Below are 13,249 nucleotides of genomic sequence, written 5' to 3' on the forward strand. Positions count from 1 at the left end.
CAGTGAGGATGTGTGTGGTGGTGGTGGTGGTGGTGGTGGTGGTGGTGGTGGTGGTGGTGGAAGTAGTAGAAGTAGTAGTGGTTATTGTTGCAGTTGTAGTAATTATTGTTGTTGTAGTAATAGTATTTGTCAGTTTATTATTATTATTATTATTATTATTATTATTATTATTATTATTATTATTATTATTATTCTCGCTTTTCTTTTTCTTTATTTTTTCTTATTGTTATCATCATCATCATCATCATCATCATCATCATCATCATCATCATCATCATCATCATCATCATTGTTATCGTTCTCATTATTCTCTCTCTCTCTCTCTCTCTCTCTCTCTCTCTCTCTCATCTCTCTCTCTCTCTCTCTCTCTCATCTCTCTCTCTCTCTCTCTCGGCGTCGTTCAGTCTCGGTTCTTCGCGTATAGAAGACTCATTTTGAACTGTCGGCGGTGCGTGAGAGGGCTTAATCCATCCTCTGTTTTGACACGCGGCTCACTGGTGACGAGGAGGAGGAGGAGGAGGAGGAGGAGGAGGAGGAGGAGGAGGAGGAGGAGGAGGAGGAGGAGGAGGAGACAGTGGAGCAGTAAGGAAGATGACATGTTTGGTGTCAGTTGGTATAATGTCAGAGAGAGAGAGAGAGAGAGAGAGAGAGAGAGATTAGACACCTCCAATGACAGTACTGTATCTCACCGCACACAGTAGGAAAAATGTGCCACAACAGGGTGTAATATGGCATGTGTTGGGCTTATTAGGTGGGCGGCGGGCGGGGGCTGCTTGGAGAGCCTGAAGTGGTACGGGGGCGACAGTGTTAATTCATTAATATTAAACTCGCGGGGGCGCAACAGCTTTGTCGGGAGGTCCACGTGCTAACTAACAATTGACCCATGTGGACACCGTCTCTGTGGGTGGCGCTAGCGTGGCTTGGTGACACTAGTGATCGTTCATGTTCCCGATAACTACTACTGGAGGGGCTGCTGGGGGGGGGAGGAACGTAACTCGGTAGAAAGTACAGCAAAATAAGGAATTTGCTTAGTCGTATTATCGAAATGTGGCTCGATGGTAATGGTGAAAATATGAGGTTTGTTGGGGAAAGACAGTTCAGGTATTATGTTGACGGTACTCCAGGCTGTGTCGTCGTCTGGAGTCACTGTAAGGTGCAGTTCATGGGTCTTACAAGGCGGGGGTTTTTACAGTACAGCAGGCTTGTGTGTGTGTGTGTGTGGTGGCGTTGTAGAGAGGTGTTGCTCGCTGAGGTGAATAAAATGTCATGATTTTGTTACGAATTGAAAGGAAAGTTATTAAAAGATGATAATGGTGATAATAATGATAATATCTACTTCTACACTGCTGATCTACTACTACTACTACTACTAGTACTACTACTACTACTACTATTATCATTATTACTATCATTATTCACACTATTATTATTCTGTTACTACTATCATCATTATTTTATACGAGGCAATGTTACGTGACACATTTGTGTACAACAGTGGCTAAGTAATTGCCAAGATGATTAAATTAAATACTTTCGTTACTGTGTTGCGTGTGTGTGTGTGTGTGTGTGTGTGTGTGTGTGTGTGTGGTGTGTGTGTGTGTGTGTGTGTGTGTGTGTGTGCGTGTGCTTGCGATGTCGTGTGCTGCGCTTGGTTAAATGTAAATGTGCATGATCATTTTCTCTCTCTCTCTCTCTCTCTCTCTCTCTCTCTCTCTCTCTCTCTCTCTCTCTCTCTCTCATCTCTCTCTCTCTCTCTCTCTCTCTCTCTCTCTCTCTACAGTAATCCTTCGGGCACTGAGAGACGTAACGATAAACACACAATTTTATTCCTAAACATTTCAACTTCCTCCTTACATTTAACAAGCTGTAGTGAAAGTCATTTAGAATTTCAAGAGAGTTTTCATGTTTCTGGAAGTTATTAAAGATTTTCAAGGGTATTTTATGATTCCACTGATAGTTTAACAAGGATTCCGCATTACCGATAGAAAGAGCCATCGTGAGAACAGAAGTAATCGTCTCTGTGGCCTTTCGGTAATGGTATTGGTGAGAGATCGAAGTGTTTAAGAATCCCAGCTGTAGTCACACTGCCGCCCTTCATCCTGCGTCCGGTCCACCGCGATATTGTACCAAGGAAACCCAAAAATCGAGCAGCTGTAACCTCTGACCCGAAAGAGAGAGAGAGAGAGAGAGAGAGAGAGAGAGAGAGAGAGAGAGAGAGAGAGAGAGAGAGAGAGAGAGTAGAGAGAGAGAGGAAGTACTGGATATATTATTTTCTGCATGACTGCTGGTTTTTCAAGGTTGTGAGAGTTATGTGAAAACGATCATGTATGGGAGAAATGAGGTGATTGTGGTGGTGATGGTGGTGGCGAAGCAGATGGTGAGTTAGGTCTGTCGTGTGGTGGTGATGGCTATTAGTCAGTAGCAGTAGTGATAGTAGCAAGTGATGGTGTTGATGAAAGGTCAGTGATGGAGAGATACTGAAGGAGATGCTGCAGATAGTGATATAAATAGTGCAAAGATGTATCACCTATCACAAACACACAATCCGCCCTCCCCCTTCCTGTCCCCCCCCTCCACACACACACCTCCCCTGCCTGACTGAATTCCATCGATAACCTTTAATGACTTAAGTTGTCGCTCTCCGCTCCACGAGACGTTAATGTTTCCCCTGCTGATGGCAAGTCCCTCCCCCCTGATTGCAAGTCGTGCATTGGTGTGCAGATATTTCCGATACACCCGACGAGCGAGGGCGTGGCGGCAGCGTGGTGACTGTGCGTGTATGGCCCCTGGCTGTGGAGGAAAGGGAGAGACGGAGAAAGAGAAAGAGAGGAAGGGAGGGACAGGGGAGAATGGATACAAGCAAGAGAGGTGTTTCATTCTTTCTCTTATACTGTGTCAATCTATTTGTGTGTGTAGTGTAATACGTTTTCTCTCTCTCTCTCTCTCTCTCTCTCTCTCTCTCTCTCTCTCTCTCTCATCTCTCTTCTCTCTCATCTCTCTCTCTCTCTCTCATCTCTCTCTCTCTCTCTCTCTCTCGGCGCCAACAAGACGTATGGGTTGCGCCAAAACACGGACGCGGCCCCAGAATTCATTAATACAAATGTAGCTTGAAGACACGTTATAGGCCTTTGTTTCCCAGTGAAATGTATTTTGCCCATACCACCTTCCCTTCCCTTCCTTTCCCTTCCCTTCCCTTCTGTTCTATTCCACACGTTCCCCTTTCTTCCCCTCCACACACACTTAAACACACATACACACGCACACGTACACACGACTACCAGGCCTGACCAGCTGTTGCCTTCCATCCTCTTAGTAGACACAGAACGGCTCACGGGTCAACTTTATACGAAATTTATACTGTAAATTTGTGAGTGGTTGAGGCTCAGGGTGATTACCGGGTTATGGTGGGGGAGGGATGGTGGGGGGACTGGGTGAGGAAGGAAGGGGGAGTGTAGAAGGTTGGTTTATGGCAGGGGTGTGTGTGTGTGTGTGTGTGTGTGTGTGTGTGTGTGTGTGTGTGTGTGTGATCAGTATCCGTTTATTTTTCCTTTCTATTTAATATTTGTATTCTCATGGAATTGAATCAAGCTCGTGATGTCCTGTCTCGTGATATCAGTTCATATTTTTTTCCATCCCATTCTTCTTTGTTTATTTATTCGTTTTTATGTACTGCTTGCATTCACCACTTCCTCTGGCAATGCGGTCCACTGGTGTGTGTGTGTGTGTGTGTGTGTGTGTGTGTGTGTGTGTGTATGTGTGTGTTTGTCATCAGCTTCCCCTGCCTGTCTGCCTGCCATCATCTGCTCGTCATTTGAGTGTCATTCAGCGTCGCCGTCATGCATTGCAGGTCCGCCCCTTTGATCAGTCCATTGCCGTCATTGTGTTCGCAGGTGGCGGTGTCATTAAGGCGCGCATGAGAGCCGGAGGGCAGGGGGAAGAAGGGAGAGGGAAGGGGAAGACAAGAGATCATTACAAGACTTCTATAATGGTTTATTTCTATGTTTGTAAGGGAATAATTTTGTCTATCATTAGTATATTTATGATATGCATGTATGTATGTAGGTAGGTGTGTGTACGATGTGTATGAAACGTACGTACATCTGTATCACATATCCACATGTACGCTTTTACCTGTAGTGACAGATGTCCTTGTGCGTGTCATTGCATATCAGGTGATGGGTACAAATGTGTGTTGCGTGGGCGTGTGCGTGTGTGTGCGCGGCAACCGGTGTGTTCGTGATGAGGGCCGTCATCTGCACTGTGAGTTTGTAAATGATGATGAAACCTGTGCTGGTCGGGGAGAGAGAGGCAGAGGTGGAGGAGGAAAGGGAGAGGGGAAAGGGTTGGGGTGAAGGTGCAGCAGGGGATGGCTGGAGAGGAGGCAGGACTTGAACAGTGAGGGAAGCCCAAGTGTCTCAAAGGGTTAGACAAAGGGCAGCGGAAGAAGATGACGGAACAATGAGTGGAAAGGAAAGGTAGTCGAGGTGTTAAGGAGATGGGTAGACAGGAGGTTAAGAAGAATAGGAAGAAAAGGAAAGATAGAAATGGGTGATCTAAGAGGGGATAAAGCGTATGGGAGAGTAAAAGAAGTAGAACGAGATGAGGAAGATAAGAAATAAGGACGAATTGAGGGGAAAGAGAAGAGTGAGAGGCAAAAGGAGGATTAGGGATGTATAAGAGAGAGAGAGGAGAGAGAGAGAGAGAGAGAGAGAGAGAGAGAGAGAGAGAGAGAGAGAGAGAGAGAGAGAGAGAGCATATAACTAACATAATCACCATCATCACCACCACCACCACCACCACCTACAACAACAACAACAGTAACGACAACAGCCATAAAACAACAACAACAACAACAGGTTTTTGGCCTCCACCGCAGCCAGCGCGGTGCCAGCCGACTGCCTTTGCTCCAGTAAACAAAAGAGAGAGACAAAAATCGTGGCTTCTCTTGTTCGCCCTTTTGCACAATTCATGAGAGAGAGAGAGAGAGAGAGAGAGACCCCCTGAGGCTGCTGCCCACACGCAGTACAGAGGTGCACCAGAGCTGCAGCCAGTAGCGACGAGCTAGTGAAGGTGCCTCGATCTTCGCTCTAGCCAACACCAGCGCACCTACACATCCAGGACTTCGCGGCTGTGGAACATATTCACGGCGGCGCACGCCCCAAGTGCAGGACATGTCCACGCACCAGGTGAAGCTGGCAGCCCACAGCTGGCGTAGCACGCACCTGTCCCCACTGGCGCTCTTAAATCTTTAAATTTTTATTATTTTTATCTGTATTAACATTATAATCTTTATGTTAAGCATGTATAAGTGTTATTCCTGTTAAAAATACTAACATAGGCTTTTTAAATAATTCCACAACTCAGACGAGGAATTTTAAGCCTTTCTGTAAATATTTGTTTAAAAAAAAAAAAAAAAAAAAAACAAAAAGAGAGAGAGAGAGATAGAGAGAGAGAGAGAGAGAGAGAGAGAGAGAGAGAGAGAGAGAGAGAGAGAGAGAAGAGTGAGTGAGTGTGTGTGTGTGTGTGTGTGTGTGGTGAGAGGCAATGGAGATATTTGGTACAGAAAGACACCATCTCCCTCTCTCTTTTCCTTACACCACCACCACCACCGCCGCCACCACCACCAGAACACGAGCTACTCGCGCCGGGGCCATAAAACCATTATCTGGCGTAATAGGCAAGAGAGCGGCATATGTCCCCTCTACTTCCAGGGAATAAAAATCCATCAGCGATGAGGTTTGCCGAATATTTTGGACAATCCAATCGTGTAAAAGTGACGAGGTCGATGCCATAAATCCTCATCCTCATTACGCTTATTGTACCGCGGTGAGGGAGAGGAGGGGAGGGGAAGGTGGGAGGGAGGGGTGTAGGGATGTGAGGGGAGGCAGAGGGCAGGTGTCTGGGCCTCCCGGGAACACTACGAGGACTTGGTGGCGAGGCACGGAGGGCACTTAGGAGAGGGAAGTCAGACAGCTCCTTCCTCTCCTCCTTCGCTTTTCCTCCTGCTCCTCCTCCACTTCCACGTCCTCCAATTCATCTAGAGGGAGGCTAGGCAGCTCCTCCCTCTCCTCCTCCTTCACTCCACTTTCACGTCTTCTATTTCGTCGTGGTGATGAGGGAGAAGGGCGTGAGTGAGTGAGGAGTGGGAAGTAATGACGTGAGTGAGAGAGAGGGAGGGAGGGAGGGAGGGAATAATACACAAGCGTAGCAAGGGAGGATAATCTTGCCTGGCTTGTTTTCTCTGGAGTTCATTGCTTCCCTTTGCCTGCAGGAGGAAGGGGAGCTGAGAGAGAGACGGACCGTGTGTTGTGTGTTGATGAATAAAGGTGGTATACTCTCCTCTCTCTCTCTCTCTCTCTCTCTCTCTCTCTCTCTCTCTCTCTCTCTCTCTCTCTCTCTCTCTGGGGTCGTAAGATCGCCAGGGATGCAACAGCAGGATATATCGAAGTCCAATTGCACCTTAACGACCCACCACCCTCCTCGCCTCGTCAGGAGGAGGAGGAGAGCAAGGGGACTGAGAGGACTTACTGCATTAGGGTACAAGGAATGCACTCAAGACCGTCTCTCCTCCCTTGGTCTTTCCTCTCCGACGGAAGGGAAGTGCTTGGAGAAACAGAAGGAGCAGGAAGAGGAGGAGGAGAAGGATGAAGAAGAAGAAGAGGCAGAAGAAGAATAAGAGAGAGAAGAAGAACACCAAGAGGAACAACAGAATCAAGAATAAATAAAAACAATAGGAAGAAGAACAAGAATAAGAACAAGAGAAAGAAAGGAGGAGAAGGAGGGGGAAACCACGATAATAACAATAACAGTGACAAATGAAGCAAAGAGAAAAGAAAGAGGAAAGGAAAAATTTGATAACCGGTACATACAGTAAGATGAAAAAGGAGAGAAGACGGCAGAAGAATTAAGAGGAGGAAAATAAGAGAAAGAGAAAGAAGAAGAAGAAGAGGAAGCGGTTAGGTATAATGATAATTAGCGTTACCTTTCGTTATGTACCGCGTGCTGGAAAGTAGAGGAGAATAAAAAGTTTAAAGATTAGAGGTGGTATGATTTTAAGGTGTAAATCTCAATATTTGCGCTCGGTAATGCTAATTCAATCCGTGCCTAATTATCTGTACATGCCAGGTTGAGACTAAGGTGTAAGTGTCTCCTGTACTTACCTGCCCTCTTCTTATACCTGTCTACTTTGCCGTCTTACCTGTCTTCCCAACCACCTTGCTACACACAGATTTTCATAATTATAGATTCCTACCTGTGTGTGTATTCGCTTGCATACTTCTATTTCTTGTGTAATTACGTATCTACCTGTCCATCTTTCTACTTTCCTTCCTGCCTTCTGTCTTACCTATCCATCTTCCTTTCTTCCCGCTCTCCCTCCCTCTCTTCCTTCCTTCCTTTCTTTCTTTCTTCCTTCCTTCCTTCCTTTCTTTCTTTCTTCCTTTCTTCCTTCCTTCCTTCCTCTTCACACACACCTGCCCATCTATTTTTCTACACACACACACACACACACACACACACACACACACACACACACACACACACACACACACACACAAAGGCCACTTCTCTTCCCAACTAGAGACAAAAAGAAAGACAGACGCCGACATAAGACATGACATGAACAGGACACACACACACACACACACACAGACAGACAGACACAGACACACACACACACACACGAGAATGCCTTGAGCAAACGAAACAATGAGGGAAGAAAGAAAACCCAGGCGCCCTAACTTAACACAGCTCCGGGCTAATGTTTGGGCGATGCAGAGAGGAGTGTTCAGGTAATGAATGCTATCGCTCCCTCGAGGAACCGGGTGCCGCGGTGAAACTGAAGGCCATAGAGTTCCTTTGCATTTTATTAGCAGTTCATCAGGATTAAAAGGCAAGAGTTCGCAAGATGGGCCGATACAGTCCAGCTCGGCGTCACATTTATCTCATGGTGACGTCAGACGGTGATGGTGTCGATTTACTCCGCTTCGTTCTTCGTAACCGAGGTGGAGGAGGAGGAAGAGGAGGAGTGTTTTGTCTCCCCCTTTTTTTTTTTTTTTTTTTTTTCGTGAAGTTATTTCGTCGCTTATTCCTCCCGCTCACCGCCGCGCCTCGCCTCGGTCGCTGGGAAGGTCAGGACAACACGTAGAGACTGAAATATCATTACCTTGGCATTCCTCGTCGTTGTCCTCGTCTTCCTCGCTGTTGCCGTTCTTCCTCGTTCTCCTCCTCGTCCTTCGTGTTGCAAGATTCCTTCCTTTCCTCTTTGTCAAAACCTCTGCCTCCTCCTCCTCCTCCTCCTCTCTTATTGTCATTCTTCTTTATTATAATTTAGTTTTTGCCTTTCTTGGTATTGCATATTCATCCTCTTTTTCCTCTTCCTCCTCCTCTTTATCATTCTCCTTGTTAGAATCTCATTTTCGTCTCCTGCTGCAAGTTTTCCTCCTCCTCTTCCTCGTATTTTCACTCGCCATGTTGCAATCTCCTCGTTCTCGTCGTTCCCTGTATTGCAAGTTTCTCCTGCTGCTCTTCCTCCTCCTCCTCCTCCTCCTTCTCCTCCTCGTCTTTGTCATTCGCCTTGTTAGGATTTCGTGGTCGTCTTCCATTGCATTGCAGATTCCTACTCATTCTCCTCCTCATGGTTCTGGTCGCCTCACTCCCCACTCCCCTCTCCTCGTCGTTCTCATCCCCAAAATCAGCGTCGGTTCTCCAGACAGCGACTTACACCGGCATAAAAATCTATTACAAACCAGTAACAGTCGCGCTCTGGAGTCCGGCACGGTTTATAATAGCGGCGATAGTGCCATTGTTTCGGTGTAATTGCTGGCGGTCCAATGGGGTCTGCGGCAGGCGCTGTTCACCCCCACGACGCACGACTCCGCTGCTTTTTACGGCCCGAGGAGCGCTTATTTGTGTGGCGTTTTTGTCCACCTCTCCTTAAACCAGTTCTTACCTTGTTTTACTGGCGTTTTATTGGTTTATGCGTCTCTATCAATGGCCGGGGGACTCTGCCATCGCCCGTCATATCCGCGCAGGATTAACTCGCCTCGCCTCGCCTCTTATTCTCGTCCTCCTCCTCCTCCTCCTCCTCCTCCTCCTCCTCCTCCGTCTTGTTCTGCCTACTGTCACATCCAAGCACTAGAGGCTGACGGTGATGGTGATGGTGGTGACGGTTGTTGTTATTGTTGTTGTTGTGGTGGTGGTGGTGGTTGCGGTGGTGGTGGTTGCCTAGTGTAAGACTAACAGGGATTCTTTTTAACCAAATCCCGGAGCCTCGGACACATTCTGTAGAACGTTAACGCGACTCTAATTTGTTTGTGAGTGACCTTTCTGCTCTCTGACGCTCCTCCTCCTCCTCCATCCATCCCTCCATTCCTCCTCCCTTTCCTCTCCTCCCTCCCATCCTACCTCTTTGTCTCACCATCCCTCCTCCAAGAATGCTTCCTTCCCAACTCTTTCCTTCTTTCTCTAGACTGTGTGTGTGTGTGTGTGTGTGTAAGAGTGTTTCTTTAATGTATCACTTGTTTTGAGATGATGGCAATGATGACGATAGGAAGAATAGAGGCATGTGAAAAAAAAAAAGTAGATAGAGGAGAAGAAGTAAAAGGAAGAGAATAAGAATAGGAAAAAAAAGATGTATTAACATGTAAAGCATTCTTGACTTGCTGTCATCTCATGTCGGTACAATATAAAATGCAGCGCGACAGTAAGACCACGATAAACACACACACACACACACACACACACACACACACACACACACACACACACACACACACACACACACACACACACACACACACACACACACACACACACGCACGCTAGGTGAGAGAGGCATCCAGAGCGTGATGGCCCCAGTTCATTAGGGGGATGTGTTAGCCAAGACTATGTAAATAACTGGTAGCGTTTTATGTCGCTATAATGGCCTTTTAATACTCCACTCCGGCGTCCCGCAAGGTTCCTCGCTGCGCCCTCCTCGGAAGGTTTAGCATTTTTTTCATCCCCTTCCCTACTTGGCATTCTTCTCAGGACTCAGTAATGTTTTCTCTTGTCTGTCTTTACAATATGGGTGTAGATAATAATAAATTGATATATTGCACTACTGTTTCATCATATGGTGTGTGGAGGGCATTGGGTCTTTCCTGTTCTTTTCGTAGGTTCGTTTCGTACTGTGGGAGTGACTTGGGCGATGTTAGGTTAGGTCAGGTTAGGTTAGCTTACGTTAGGTTAGGTTAGGTTAAGTTAGGTCAGGTCAGGTCAGGTTAGGTTAGCTTACGTTAGGTTAGGATGTGGATGTGTTTGTGCTTTGATGAGCTTCTGAGAAAGACCCGTTGCTCTAAGAATTTTCATGTACGTAGTTTTCTTTGTCGCATGATTTTCCTCCTTTTTATACTAGCATCAAGTTGAAGGAATTAACAGTCTGTGGGGAGGAGCTTCCATCTTTACTGTCCCTACTCTCTTACTTTAGATTACATAGTGTACTTATTCATAAAACACCCTTCTGTGTGTCACCTGGTCTGCAGATTTGTTCTTTCCCTTGCATTTCTTTGTGCATCTCCTCCATCTCTTTTCCTGCGTGTCCTTTCTTCCTCTCTCTCTTTTTCAGCATCCTCAGGAGAAGGGGAGAAGGGAAGGGAGAACACCAAGACAAGAGGATGACATAAATAATGAAAATCTAGAGAGAGAGAGAGAGAGAGAGAGAGAGAGAGAGAGAGAGAGAGAGAGAGAGAGAAGGTGGTTGGGAGGGGGAGCAGCCATGACTTGACTTGACGCAGCGCGGGTTAAGTTACAGTCCCGCCTGGGAGAGATTACACTGGTGCGGGTTATGTTAGGAGCGCTTAGTGTCAGCCCCGCCGCGCGCCGCTGACGAGGGAGCGAGGCAGGACAGGTAGGAAGGAAGGTGATGGCTCGTCCCACGCTGGAGGTGACGGGAGGGTGAGAGAGGGGACGCCGTATGTGTGTGTGTGTGTGTGTGTGTGTGTGTGTGTGCGTGTGTGTGCGCTAATGCATGCATTGAGCGAACTAAACACCCCGAATTTACCTGTCTAGTTGAGGGAGACAGACACACAGACAGGCAGACGAACATGTGGAGGTGCGGTACTCTTAGAGGTGACTAGAGGAGGAGGAGGAGGAGGAGGAGGAGGAGGAAGTGAGGGTGAAGGTTGGTTTGTTGAGTTGCATTAGGCCGATGGAGGAGGAGAGAGAGAGGAGGAGGAGGAGGAGGAGGAGGAGGAGGAGGAGGATGTGGATGTGGATGTGGAGGCAGATGAAGAGAGGAATGGAGTAAGAGGAGGAGGAGGAAGAGGAGGAGGAGGCAGAGGAGAGGAAGCATTTGTATGTTGAGGGAAAAGGACGACCCGACACCTTTTTCATCCGTAAAATTTCAAGGCTCTTGCTCGCCTGCCTCGACTTTTCTTCTTTCATTTTTAAATCAGCAAGCGTGTAGGTGGCGGTGGTGGTGGTGGTGGTGGTGGTGGTGGTGGTGGTGGTGTATGTTAGTATTCTCCCCTTTTGGTCACACTGATAGAGATTTGTTACTTGCATGAGGGACTTTCTGGTGGAGTTGTGACGGTGTTTAAGTAAAGTGGAGTTCTGGCGCGTGAATTGTGCGGGAGTCAGGCATTAGACATCCCACCACCACCACCACCACCAGCACCGCAGCCGCCACCACCGCACTCCGCGCCACACAGTGATAGCGGCCGACACGTCATACGCTTGTCAAAACTTTAAAGCCATTTAATAACCAATTTGTCCCTGAGCCCGTCCCAACCTCTCTCGACCTGGCGGACTGACTTCTCCCTCCCTCCCTCCCTCCCTCCCTCCCTCCCTTCACCATCCTTCTCTCCCTTCCTTCTTCCTTTCCTCCATTCCTCTGCCTCACCTTTTCCCTCCCACCCCTACCTGTTTGTTTTTTCTTTCCTCCTCTTTTACTGTATTTATATTTGTATTTCTTTTCCTTTTCTTTCCCTCAAAACACTTGCAGGTTCCTCTCTCTCTCTCTCTCTCTCTCTCTCTCTCTCTCTCTCTCTCTCTCTCTCTCTCTCTCTCTCTCTCTCTCTCTCTCTCTCTCTCTCTCTCAAAACGTGTGTATCTATGCTTGTATGTGGACCTGACCACCACCACCACCACCACCACCACCACCACCATACAAGACCTCTCCCCTCCAGCACACACACACAGAGACACAGACACTAACCACCCACATACCCTCCCATGCATCCATCCTCTCCCTCCTCTACCCATCTGCTGCCCCACCACCCCAACCACAACACTGTAATTTGTCTTTAAGTGTGATAATATCTGTTTCTGACGGATTCACATTAGTTTACATTGTGATCTCTCGCGGAGGCTGCTGGAGGGGTTAGAGAGAGAGTGAGAGGAAGAGGGAGAGAGTAGTAAGAGGAAGGCGGGGCGTATAAGACTTCGGCGTCAGGTCCCAGTGGTTCAGGAAGGTTGAGGCCGCGAGGGTCGTGGGGGCAAAATGGACCTTATTTGATGGGACGCCTCGAGTCTAGATTGGCCGGCGACTTTACTCTGCTGTTTGCTTACCTGTCAGGCTGAGTGGCGGAGGCGAGGGGGATTATGGAGTGTGTGTGTGTGTGTGTGTGTGTGTGTGTGGACGCGGCAGGCTCACACTTATGCCTGAGTTGTTTATCCTTTTCCAGAGAGAGAGAGAGAGAGAGAGAGAGAGAGAGAGAGAGAGAGAGAGGAAAGTTCTCTCTTCCCCTCCTCTCCTCCTTGCACAACTTAATTTGGATGCGACTAAACTGTTCGGGAAATTAATGTTCCGGCAAATGCAAACAGCCCTTGGGGAGGGAAGGAAGGAACGGAGAGAGAGAGAGAGAGAGAGAGAGAGAGAGAGAGAGAGAGAGAGAGAGAGAGAGAGAGAGAGAGAGAGAGAGAGATACAAGTCTTACAAATTCGTACGGCTGTGTGGATAAATATTTCGCCCATCTCTACTGTACGATAGGTAAGAGAGACACGGTTCGAATCCCACCGTGTACTTTATATTCGAATCCCACCGTGTACTTTACTTAATTTTTAATACGCAACATGACCAACAACCGACGAAAGATAAAAAAAAAGATAAATAAAATGTAGAGAAAATACACACAGGAACAAATACAGCAATAAAAAAGAGGATTAAAATTGAAAAAAAAAATGCAAGGAAGAAAACAAGATGACAAGTATGTGATTAAAAAATTAAGACATACAAAGAACAAAAGATAAAAAAAAAATAGAATAAAAA

At 47.1% G+C, this 13,249-nt stretch overlaps 2 protein-coding genes across 19 annotated transcripts in view; one reads left to right on the forward strand and one right to left on the reverse strand.

The window, feature by feature from the left end:
- Positions 1–13,249, reverse strand: part of LOC135111165 (T-box transcription factor TBX20-like) — a 160,030-nt gene that overhangs the window by 33,616 nt on the left and 113,165 nt on the right. The window lies entirely within an intron of this gene.
- The window catches only part of LOC135111169 (sucrase-isomaltase, intestinal-like), a 195,758-nt gene that overhangs the window by 10,492 nt on the left and 172,017 nt on the right, over positions 1–13,249 (forward strand). The window lies entirely within an intron of this gene.

The sequence above is a fragment of the Scylla paramamosain genome, chromosome 21 (assembly GCF_035594125.1).
Source record: "Scylla paramamosain isolate STU-SP2022 chromosome 21, ASM3559412v1, whole genome shotgun sequence".
NCBI lineage: Eukaryota > Metazoa > Arthropoda > Malacostraca > Decapoda > Portunidae > Scylla > Scylla paramamosain.